This window comes from Crocodylus porosus, unplaced genomic scaffold (genome assembly GCF_001723895.1).
Source record: "Crocodylus porosus isolate Cpor-Errol unplaced genomic scaffold, CroPor_comp1, whole genome shotgun sequence".
Lineage (NCBI taxonomy): Eukaryota > Metazoa > Chordata > Crocodylia > Crocodylidae > Crocodylus > Crocodylus porosus.
The window spans coordinates 16,864,681-16,877,467 of NW_017728950.1; the positions used below are offsets into that span (position 1 = coordinate 16,864,681).

The window sequence follows — 12,787 nt, forward strand, 5'->3', positions numbered from 1 at the left end:
GTGATGACCCCTTCTTTCCATTGGGTGTAAGCCTCCTTTTTAGCAAGGAGACATTCCCGGATGCTTTTGGTGAGCCACGGAGGCTTGTGTGCTCTCCCGCTCCCTTTGATCCTTGTTGGGATTACCTTCCTTTGGGCTTGGAGGATCGTCTCCTTAAGGAGCGACCACTGTCCTTGGACACCTGGCTCCTGATGTTTCCTCTGCCCTCATCTTCCCCTTTAAGTTTAAGCAGACACTTGGCTGGGATGATTTCACCAGAGATGCTCCTGCCTTGAGTGGGGGGCTGAATTAGATGCTCCTGTCAGGTTCCTCACAGCCTTCCTTTCCTGCAACCCTATGATCTCACCTAGTTAGTACTTTGAAGTAAAATTTAAAAATAGAGCAACTTGTAAGATGCATGCTCCTTGCCACTATTTTTCAGTGAGATTCTGTAATGGATATATTACCCTGATTAGTCTGTAATGAAAGAGTGAGGTGCACAATGATACTTCAGTGATTCTCTGGACATTAGGGGCAGCAGAGGACATGGTTTTGCACTGGGAGGGAAAATTAGAGAATTGGTTTCTCCAAGGAAGATGATCTCTTCACTTCTATGAACAGACTCCATTCTGACCCACTGGATTTATCTGAGGCCACAAAAAGGGAGAGCCCACAGCTCTGCAGCATCAGCCCATCCTTCTTCAGACACTGTAGAAGTGTCACTACTGTAATAGTACAGGCTTTTTGGGTGTGGACATGTTTGGAACAAGAACTTATTGTTTTCTATGGTATTGGCTCTTACTAGCTCCACAGTGGCAGGAGTCTGGGAATGAATGCTGTTGAGCTGCTCTGCGGCTGGGGACCATCTTTAAAAGTCAACCCTGCTCCTTGCTCCCTGGCCACCTGCCTTTCTGGCCCGGAGCAGGCTCACCTCACCATCTCAGGGTTCCTGCCACTGCGCTGCAGCTGACCAGACCCCATGCTGCTGCTCGAACCCCAGCAGGGACACCAATGAGGCACAACTGGATGCCATTACCAGTGCCATCAACTCACTCCTAGGCCTCCAACCCCACCACCTATGGGCCCGCCCAGATAGCCAGGACTGGTAACTGCATGTTGTTCAGCATACCTGGGATGACAAGCAATGGCTGGAGTCAAGCAGTGGCTTGCATGACCAAGGCCACCTTTTAGGAGCTCCTCAACCAGCTCCGTCCACATCTGGAGCAGCAGGCTACCATCATGTGGTGGCCCTTCCGCACTACCTGGCTGGCCATTTCCCTGCTCAAGCAAGGCACTTCAACAGGTGCCTTGGCTGGATCTGTGCACTGGTGGAGTGCACCTTTTCCTGCTTGGAGGGACACTGGTACATCCTCACTGCCCCACTTTGAGATCGCCAAGGCCAATTATCTCCTGGGTCATTGTCACAGCCTGTGTGCTGCATAACATCTGCAAGGCCCAGGAAGAGCCATTTCATGAGACCTGGGCAGGGAAGGTGCAGCAGACAGAGGACACCTGGCACTGGGAATGCCAGCTGGGGTGGCAACAACAGCGACAGCCCCCACACCCGAAGGCCTTGGGCAAGCCACTCACCCGGCAGCAGGGGCGAGGGCACCAGGTGCAAGAGGCACTGGATGGCAATCTCCTCCTGCACTCCCCTCTGTGCGGTGGGGCTGGCCTTTAGTCTCACTGCAGACAGTTCTCAGAAAAGCACATTATTCCCTTCCACAAAAACAGACCTCCTCGTCTATCCCTCCCCAACACCAGACCCCATTACCCCCTTTCCTCCCTCCCCACAGAGCCCCTTCATCATCCATCCTACCCACCACCAATAAAGCACCTTCTTCCCCATGCAACCCTGTACAGTGCTGTGTGAGCCCTTCTGGGGTGGGGAGCAGCGTGGTGGCAGCGGCTAGGGGGTAGAGCCTGGGGGGACACACTCAGCACCCTAGCCTCTGGCCGCACCTCTGCAGGTGCGCACACTGTGGCCTCCACTGCCCTGGCCACCATGGCAGCCTGCTGCTTCTGGATCTCCAGTTCCTCTCCTCAAAAGGGCCAGGAGCCTGTCCTGGAACTCCTGATCTGCCTGGTATCTTTGTTGGACCCTCTTCTTCTCATGCACGAGCCTCTTCTCCTTGTGTGTGTCCCTCCTCTGCTCATACGTGATGTCCTCTGTGTGTGAGACCCACAAGTCCACCAGCCATTCCTTGGCCACTGTGACCAGGTGGTCCTGCAGTCAGGTCCAGTCCTGGGTCCCCTGCTGCATACGAAGGGCTGTGGATGAGAGTGACCCTGGAAGTGCATCCTGGCTGCCAGCTGGTACGTCTCCATGTGCAGCTGCAAGACCTACAGAGCCAAGAGAAAAAGGCTGTTTGTTATCTCAGAAATGTTGCAAACTCTCACAAACTCAGTACCAGGGGACTGTATGCTGCTTGGCCTCAGATTGGGGTTTGTGCATGCATGGGTGCCCATGGACCATGGCAAGTTAGCTGGGCAGGCCCTGGCCCAGGCAGCTGCTGGCTGAGCCCCCTGTCCCTGCTCACTCCAGAAGGACAGGCAGGGCTGCTGGGTGCTGGCCACAGGCAGCCTGCCTTCCCCACCCCTTTCTGAGGTCAGGAAAGGCATGGCTTCTGGCAGAACCTGCTGCCATGGCTCCAGACCTACTTTCTCGATTTCTCCTCCTGTAGGCTAGCCTGTATTCTGCACTGCTGCCAAGCCCCCAGTGCCTGGGCTTAGGGGCTTCTGGTTGACTGGGATGCGGGGCTGGTGGTGGCTCCCCCCTCCCCCCAGGGGGCCTTTCCAGAGAGATCCCCCACTGGGGGCCAGCCCCTCCCCCCTGCCCCGACATGCCAGCCCTGCACTCTGAGCGTGTCCCTGCTGAGAGTATACCAGGTGTGCCATGAGAAGTGGTTTGCACAAACCAAGAGGTGCCCAACCCACTATGCCCTGCTGCTGCTGTTCACTTTGGTGTCCCAGGCACACCTGACAACCTGGCATGGGACCCTGAGCTTTGATCATGTGCCCCACAACCTCTGCCACTGCCTGGGGGGCTACCTGTAGCTGTGCTGTACATCCCTGCCCCCTGCAATGGAGGATGACATCACTGCCATCATTGACATGTTCGTTTGTATACAAGAGGCCTGTGCCTGCCTAGCTAAGGGGGAACATGTTGCTCAATAAAGTTTTACACTATCTCCCACCTCCCTGTATGCTGTGGGGGGGAGAACCTGGAGCCCAGGGGAGTGTGACAGGGAGAGGGGGCAGAGGTGAAGACGGCCCTCACAGCAGTGTGAGGTTTACTGGGTGGGTGGGGCAGATGTGCTTGGCAGCCTGAGTCTATTCCTGCTGATGGTGAGGATGTGTGGCTCCTGGCAGTGTCCTGGGGCATGGGTGCCCTGGCTGCCTGGGCAGAGGCCAGAAATCTGTGCAGTGTTATCTGGAAAGATGCCTGTCAGGAAGGAAACATGATGGTGGAATGAGGGCCAGGCAGCGGTAAGGGAGAAGGAGAAATGTAAGAAATGGAAAAATACAGGGGACTCTCTAGACTTTGCCTTCTTCCTCTCCACTTTGTATGCTTCAAAGAGGACCACTGCTAAGGCCAATAATGTTGCAATGGATGATTTGTACCAAAGACTAGAAACAAAAGAGGAACAAAAGAAAGAGAGAGATTGACAGGGGATACGACACATGTGAGAATGGTCAAAGATGAATCTAGGAGACTGTTGACAAGTGAAGAAGAAATTAAGGGCAGGTGGAAGAGCTATTTTGAAGATCTGATGAACAAAGAGAACCCAAGAAGTTCTGAAGCAAATGCCACAGAAAAACAAGGCATGGTGACTGACATCAGCAGAATGGAGGTGAAAAGAACATTGAATAAAATGAAGAATGGGAAAGAAACAGGAGCTGATGATATACCAGAGGAAGGTTGGAAAAAGTCTTGGCGGAAGAAGGAATTGATATATTGCAGAAGCTGTTTAAAGCAATATTTGCAATGGAGAAGATGCCAGATGAATGGAGAGGGAGTGTGTTCATGCCAATATTCACATAGAAAGGTGATATCCAGGATTGTGACGACTACTGGGGAGTCAAATTGATTTCTCATACTTCAGAAGCATGGGAAAGTGTGGTGGAAAATTGGTTAAGAACTGAAGTGGTTATTGGAGAAGACCATTATGGATTCATGCCAGGGAAAAGAACCATGGATCCAGTTTTTGCAGTAAGAGAGATGGTAGGAAAAGTACAGGGAAGGTTGTAAAGATATCCATTTATTTTTTATTAATCTGGAGAAAGCCTACAATTGTGTACCCAGGGAGGAAGTATGGGAGTATCTGAGAGTTAAGGAGGTGCCGGAGAAATGTGTCAGAACATATTAGAAGTGTACAATGGAAGTGAGGAGCAGCTCAGGAGAGACAAAGAGTTTTGAAGTGAAGATGGGCATTCATCAAGGGTCAGCTTTGAGCCTGTTCCTGTTCGTGGTCATGATGGATGTGTTTACTGAACAAATAAGGAGACCACCCTGGAATATGATGCTTGCAGATGATGTGGTCACTTACACTGAGAGTTTAGAGGAAGTGCAAGCTAGATTGGATGGAGAGAAGTACTAGAGAAAAGAGGAATAAAGATTAGTCGATTCAAAACAGAATATATGCACTATGATTTCTCTGAAGTACTTGATGTTGAAAATGTGATAATCAATAAAAAACAAGTTTGAAAAGTTGACAAGTTCAAGTATCTGGGGGTCAACCATTCAGCTGAATACAGAGTTAGATGAAAAGTTGAACCATTGAATAACAGCAGGGTGGATGAACTGGAAATTGAAGACAGGAATATTATGCAATAGGACAGTATCAGTGAAACTGAAGGGTAAAGTCTACAAGACATGTGCATCTAGTGCTATTGTATGGAGCAGAGACATGGCCCCTGAAGAAGACTCAAGAAAGGAGACTGAATGTGAAAGAGAGAAGAATGCTCCAATGGATGTGTGGAGCAATGAAGATAGATAAAGTGAGGAATACTTACACCAGAGGATCAGTGAAGGTAGTACAAACATCTAAGAAAGTACAAGAGAGAAAACTGGCATGGAATGATATGGGCCTGTTCAAAGAAGTCCGGAAGAATATGTGGGAAAAGAAGTTACCAGAATAGCACTACTAGGGAGAAGGGGAAGGGGAAGACCAAAGAGGAGGTGGAGAGAGATAGTGGAGAGAGACATGAAAGGAGTTTGAAAAAGATGATATGTATGACCAAAGCCAGTCGAGAGCAAGGATCCTCAACAGTGACCCTGTTCAGACAGGACAAGTGAGAGAAGAAGAGAAGACTTTTTAGCTGTAGCACATACATTCCTGATGACAGCTGCCAAAGATAGAATTCTAGTAAGCTTCAAGGCAGGGAGTAAGTCCAGTGTGGCACTCTTGTCACATCTCCACTTCTTATCAGTACTGAGCCAGAGATCTGTCCTTGGATTTTGCTCCTGAGGAGGGGTACCTGCACTATGACCAACCTAAAACATTCAAAAGTCAACCTAAAACATTCAAGAAGAGCCTAAAGCATAGTGGTTAGGGTACTTTCAAGCAATGTAGCTTTGACCCCCAGAGGTTGAAGAGGGCATAAGATCCAATTTTGGGTGGGTGGTCTAGCCACGAAGTCATTATAAAAGTGTGATCCCTGATCTGTTTTTTTGAAAGAAATTACTTGAGTAGCTAATTCCAAAAATTGATTCAGAACTATGCATTGTAAATAGATAGAGTTGCTTTTGTGCATCAAGACCTAGACACCTACACCCCAGAGAATGATGATTTCAGATACACCCCAGTCTTCAGAATCACCTATTAGCTATCTTAGGCAGCACCCCAGTTTGTGTCCCGGCTACTGCAAATCCCATATGTAGGCACCTCATTCTTCCCGAACATTGTATGGGAAGCTTAGGTATTTGATTCAGCACTATAGAGTCCAGAATGGGAGCCAGGAGTCTAGATGTTATTGCTCTTGTGAACCAGGAGCCTGCCTATATCTTTGTGAATCTTACCTAGGGTGACCAAAGAAGTCTTTAACAAGGCAGGATGCCAAATTGTGGGTTCACAATATCTTAAACTACTGCTTTTAATTGCTAGCCCTTCCTTACCCTTTCTGTCCCTACTTAGGAATCTGGGAGATGGTTAAAGTACTCAGGATACCATACCAATAGGCCAGAGGGAGGCACATTCCAGGATTTATAACCCCCCCCCCGCCACACACACACACACACACACACACACAATTGCGAGTTTGCTAAGCATCAAAAATATTCAGTCACTGTCTAAGTTTTCTAAACTGTAGACTGAATTTTAGCAATTCAAGACCCAGAAATCTCCAGGAGCAGTCATGTAGGTGGAGCTAGGGGTTGTGTGCATTTATTGTCTCTGGGTGTGTTGGTGGGAGGAAGGACAATTTTGCTTCTCCCTCCTGCTCTTCCCACCCCCTCAAAGAAGAAACCAGTTTTACTCAGAACCTGGCAGATTGTAGGGAACATAGTGGGGAGCGGGACTCTACAGGGAAGCCCTGTGTTACAGAGGGCTCTGAAAAAAAAAAACGAAAACGAGAGGGGTGCATATGTAAATGATAAAGTGCCAGTAGATGGTGCCCGATGATACATAGAACCCCCATTGATATACTGGTTTTGTAGAACTCCCAAGTTCGGCTCATTGCAACTGAGCCGGTCTTTCCTTCAGCTCTTACCACTCTGGACCTCTGGACCAGCTCTGGGTTCCACAGCTGCCTGGCATTTCAATACTGCCAGTAGCTGCCCCAGGAACTGTGCCTGAAGGATGGCTTCATAGTACTGGACAAAACTGTCAAAAAGGATCCATGGCAAGATGGATGTCAGCTTTTTTTCAAAAACAGCATTTCAGACAGCTGTGGGGAACTGGGTGATGGGGTCTACAACTAGGTGGGAAAATCCAAGTTGTTTGGTAACTTAATAGTCCTTAACAGTCAGACATAACCCTCCTTTCTATTACAGGTGGAGTTGGTGTTCCTGGTGTCACCACTTATTAAGGTGGCCTGACACTTTTCCTATTAAGATCCTATTTTTCATTGCTTCTACCTTGTAGCAGCTTGGGACAAAATGTTCTACGCTGGGTGGCTACCTCATGCTAATCTTTTTTCTGGAAAAATCTCAGAAAGTTTCAGCCTGAAACCTGGGAGCAGAGCTAAAGAAAAATACATTGTTTTGACCATGTTAAAAGTTATGTTGACCTTTTCTGGGGACCTTCAGAAAATGAATCTGTTATCTTGCAGTTAAAACTGGATCATGATGCATGTGCATGAGAGCTTAAATTAAGGTTGCGCAGGCAACTTGAATTTTCACATTTCCTAAGGTTTGAGCACTTGACTTTACAACCTTAAAATATTATTTTAATGCAGGATTTTGAGGGTTACATATTATGTAGAGAGAGATAATTAAGTCCTTGTTAGTCTGAAGTTAGGCAGGAGGCAGGGCAGAATGGCATCTAATAGAATAACTCATGCAGAGAAGCATAAACTTTCATAGGCTACAGCCTCCTTCATCAGATGACGTCAAGTGATGGCAATGTTGCTACATAATTTCAGTATCAGCAGTCTTGGGGATCCCACATTTTTAGTAGATAACGTCCTGCTGTACATTTCTGCTTCTTGGTCTCCATAGCGCCCAGTGCTAAACACTCTAATCTGATTCCACAAAACACTTAGGCATGTGAATGGTTCCACTGAAGCCAATGAGACAACTCAAGTTCCTTAAAAGGAAGCCAGTTTGAAGTGTTGTGAGGGATAAAGCTATAATAGGGCATCTATACATGTGTTCTGGGGTGGGAGCAGGGGCACTTTAATTAGAGATGCTCTGAGAGCCACTCTAATTAAAACACCCACAGCATCATGTGTGTTCAGTGTCTTGCACTTCAAAACAGCAACAGGGGTGCTTTATCTAAAGCTTGTTCGACAAACTTTAGTTAAAGCACCCCTGCCACCATTTTGAAATGTGGGGATGCTGAATACACGAGTGACAGGGAAGTCATGAGCCCGGTCACAAGGTCAGCCTGCCCACCTGTCTGGGGCAGTCTGCCTTGTCTTCTGCCACGGCTTGATGTTTAAAAGAAGATGTAATAATGTGGGAGGCTGCCCGTTTTATGCCCTGATGCCTAGAGTGTTATACATGGCTCTGAACCTGCCCTTATACTGTGTCCCATGCCTCACAGATGGCATCCAAAGTACAAACCCTGCCTCAGGCATCTTCAGATGTGCCTGGGCCTTCTGCCCTCTCACTAGGGCCTCTACTCCAGCTAATCTGGACAGTCTATGTGCAGTCCTTCAGGCCCCCTATGGCCCTACTCTACACAGCTACCACCACTCCAATCGGCCCATGAGGCCCTACTCTACATGGCCACTGGACACTACCCTGCCCCCTCACTGGGGCTATGGGGCCTTACACTCCATGACTTCAGGCGTTTGCAGTCATGCCTGGATCCCACCCTTGGCCTATGGCCCACTTGGTTCTCAGGTGTCTGCAGACATATCTGGACCTGTCTCCAGGCCCCACACAATGGACCTGGGTCCCACCTCAGGCCCCACTCAGTGGCCCTGGGCCCCTGAGGGTGTGCTCCTCTAGCCTTTCCCTTCCATGGGGTCACCTGCAGGGCAATGGGGTCTCAGGCTTTCCAGTGCCCTATACTTGCCTTTTACTAGGGAGGAACAAGTGTGACATTTCCTGGAAGCTGCCTTGCTACAAGCAGCTTCACCACACCATCCAACCCCAGTAGGGTGGAGTTTCAGGTCATTCCCCAGGACCAGGAACCTCCTCCATCCCCATAGTTCATGCCCTTCCCTCCAGGTTGTTACATGAACAGCAGCTCCAGCTGGGTGATGTTCCCCCTCCAGCTGCTTGCAGTAATTGCTGACCCTACTACTCAGGTCCTGCTCTTATCTCTAGCAGCTGGACCCTCTTTCCAATCAGGCAGCCTCCTGCTGGCCATGTGACTCCTGATAGAGAATGTGGTCACCTACAGGCTGCTCTGCTGCCTATTCTGGCGCTTAAAGTGGCAGGCACCAAAGGTGCCCTGCCACAGCACATGATGCAGAGGCTCAATGGCAACCTGTAGGGTGTGCACATGGTTGCACATGCACCCCCTGAGATTGGCAGTGTAGCTCCTGTGAATAGCACCGCTGACACTGCTGGCGGCACCTGCAGGAGGCCCCTGATCTCTGCTGGCCACCGCTGCTGGCGGTGTCTGCGGGTGGTCACTGACCGCTGCTCGGTGCTTGCCAGCCCCCTGCCACTGCCACTGCCACTGCCACTGCCTGCAGGAGTTCCCCACTTGGCCTGGCCCCACCACTGACATCACCACAGCTGCCTGCGGGAGATCCTACCTCGCTGCCACCGTGCCCCCACAGCCAACATCGCCGCTGCCACTTGCAGGCGGTCACCATGTCCCCCAGCCTCTAGGGGCACGCGTCGTTCATACAGAGGCAGCTGGAGAGTGCTAAGTAGTAGGAGAGTCAACTAATTAGCACACATCTAAGCAGAGATCTGTTATGTGTATAGGTGCCCATAATGTTCAGCACCTCACAGAATTAGACCTCTCATAGAGGCCTCCAGGAACGTAGACCTGCAGAAAACTGAATAGTTTATAAGGCCATTATAGGGCTACTGAAGAGAAACAGTGAAAGAGGAAAACAAAAACAACCTCCTACCTCATTATAAATTCAAAAGATTAGGGAAAGGTATTTATAAACTTTGCCATTACTTTCTCATCACTTTCCTTGTATCTGGTTTGCATGGTGGAAGGATGCCTTGCATAAATCACTATAAAATGATGTTTTAAAAATGTTGCATTTCAATTAAAGGAAAAATTAATAAGCCAGACTTTAGTGGCATGGAAGTCACTGGATGGTGTGCATTGGCATGATACTGGGGCCTGATCCAAGGCCCTCTGAAGACAGTGGGAAGACTTTCATCTGGCCTCTGGTTCACTTCTCTGATGCAGGAATGCAAATCTTATGGTAGCTTATTGGTGAAGGGTCACACTTAGCAGAGTTATGCTGGATTGATTCAACATGCTGGGCTCCTGCCCATCCCTACAGCCTAGCTCCAATCTCCCCTCATCCTCAGCTGAGTGGAGCAGGGGCAGTAGCACTTCAGAAGTTAATTAAATTCCCACCCCCCACCTGATCTGCTCCTCCTCTTCCCACTGCTGCACTCTGCAGCTTCAGAGGAAGCAGCGGGAGAGGGAGGGAGTGTAATTATTGAGCTCCTTAGCACTTAGCTCTACAGTGCTTCATAGCCTGTTAATTACAGTTTCTGCGCTCCACTCAGCTGAGGAGCAGAACAGCAGGTGGTGGGGGAAGGGAGGAGTGGGGCCTTCCCAGGTGGAGGAGCTCAGTGGACTGGGGGGAGCACAAGGGGCTTTAAAGGGGAGAGGAAGGGCTAGGTGTAGGAGGAGGTAGCAGTTAAAGAAAATGAGTAGAGAGGCAAGGAGGGAATGAGAGGGAGGTGAGGGCAGCAGCAGCAGCAGCTGCAGCAGCTGGGGAATGCAGGGAAAAGAGCTTGGGGACAGGATAATATGCAGAAGGGGCAAAAAGAATGAGAGGAAAGAAGACAGCAAGGGAGAAAAGAGAAACTGATGGGCTGTGGAAAGGAACTAAAGGGATGAAAAATGGAGTTGGGTCTGATGTGAGTGTTGAAGCAGCAGACATGTTTCTTTGAGGAGATGTGATATCTTTTATTAGACCAAGTGAGTAGTTGGAAGAAAGTTCTTTGCAAGCTTTTGGGTGCAGTCACCCTTCTTCAGGCATAGAAAGTCTCTGCTGTTCTGAGATGCCAAGGAATGAAAGAAGCTAAAAGTGTGACAGGATGTCAGCGAGAATAAGTGTTGAAGCAGCAAGCGCTAGGCCTGGAGCTGAAGTAGGGCTAGGGCTGATGTGGGGAGTGCACTGACATGAACAAAGGGCATACTGCTCTCATACTAGTCTTCGCTTGGTTTTTATCGCTCCCTATCCTCACAAAGAGGAGCCTGCATAAATACATCCTGTTCTCTGCATAGGCAACCAGAAGTCAAAACTTTTTTTTTTTTCAATTAGAAAACTGAGGATTTTGAATTAAATGAAACTTTTCACACAGAATGCCTCCTTTCCAAGAAAATTGCTGACTTTGCAATGAAAAAAACATAACCCCTAATATGATGTTTCAGGTTGTAGCCATATTAGTCTAAAGGAAAAGGATATGAAATATAATGGTGGTTGTTGTTGTTGTTGTTGTCAACCATAAATATTTTAGCATTTGACTGTTTCTGCCAAACATCTTCCTTTTTCCCAAGGAAGTCAAGATCTTGCCCACCAAATAAGATTTTGAACAGCTTAATCAACTCTTTTTCCCATCTCCTTGTAAATTTAACATTAGCAGAATTCACAGACTTGTTAGTATCTGATAGGGCCACATCATGAGTGATTTTGCCACAGCATCAAGCTTGCAACCTCTAAACTATCAACCATGTACCTTAGTGCCAGTGCCACCCTAGTACCTGTCCAATCAATGAAATGCTGTAAGTGCAGTCAACTTATTGCAAAATTCCTTAGAAACTGAATATAAAAATTCAATCCATAAGCTTCAAGAAAAGAGTCATTAATAAAAGCAGACAGAACAATATCTCTGATGCAGTGTTTCAGTTTCCTTCTTGGTTTTGGTAGATGGTACTCAGATTCTACGGTCATGGGTAAACTTAGAAAAACCTAAAAGGGCAGAACTTACATGCCTTGCAACACAAAGCAATAGAGAAGGGGCTGAAAGATGAATATCGCTAGTGACCCATATGGGAGTGTGACCAAAGCAGGTGAAATGGGCTTGTTGGTGGGGCATGCACAACAGAGTTGAGATTGCAGGCATGGTGTATAAATTCCAAATGTGACATTTGTCCTAACTGGGAGCCTGCATCCTTTTCACAATTGTCAGCAGATGGGAGTCTGGCTAAATGGATATGCAGACCAAACTATTCTTCTCTACAAAAAAGTAGCTCCACCAGAAAGAAAAATGTTCCTTCTGCCCTGCTTCCCTATGCTGTTCATAATAAGAAAAGGTGGGCTCCAGGTCTCATGTTGGTACTTTCCAGGACTGCTAAAAATGTATTTAAAAGTGCATGCCCGGGAGTTGGGGGGCGGGGGGGGCAGACAGGAGGAAACCCATTTTGTCACATCTGAATTTATCTGTAGCTTCTCAAAAGAGTGTGTGAGAGTCCCATCCCTGGATAGAAATAAAAGGACAAGAATTTAATACTGGAAAATAATTCAGGTACATAGATTTTAGACTGCACTATCAATATTTTTTAACTTTGACCTCACAATTTTTATTTTCTTTTGGCAGCTCCTCATTTTTGTCTCTTTTTTTGTGGAAAATTTCCCTGAAGGAATTCCCAGTGATGGCTCCTCAGACGACATTATGTAATACTTTGACATTTGGCATTCCCATGGTATTATCCCACCACCAATGCAGAATAAGTTGTCAGAGCATGAAATTGGTATTTTTACATATTCTTAATGTACAGATGTCAGTCTGAAAACCATTCACTAGTGTTATGATTAAATTCTTTGTTTCATTCTCTTCATACGCACAAATCTGTTTGGGTGATTTCTTTTCTTTCTTGGGGGTATAGAGGAGAGAGACAAACCTTAAAAAGTAATAATTCAACTTAATAGCTCTATCAAAAGGTGAAAGCTAACTTTAAGGTATTGTGTGCTGAATGCTAGATAGACACATAAATCCATAGCTATAGTGCTCAATTTTAGCACCTGTGTTCCTGGCATTGTAGCA

General features: G+C 47.7%; 1 long non-coding RNA gene across 1 annotated transcript in view; it reads left to right on the top strand.

The window, feature by feature from the left end:
• Nucleotides 1–12,581, top strand: part of LOC109323776 — a 15,268-nt gene extending 2,687 nt beyond the window's left edge. The window contains exon 3 of the long non-coding RNA XR_002104757.1: nt 12,341–12,581. This is a non-coding gene — a long non-coding RNA (uncharacterized LOC109323776). The remainder of the gene's footprint in view (nt 1–12,340) is intronic.
• The last annotated feature ends 206 nt before the right edge of the window (nt 12,582–12,787 follow it).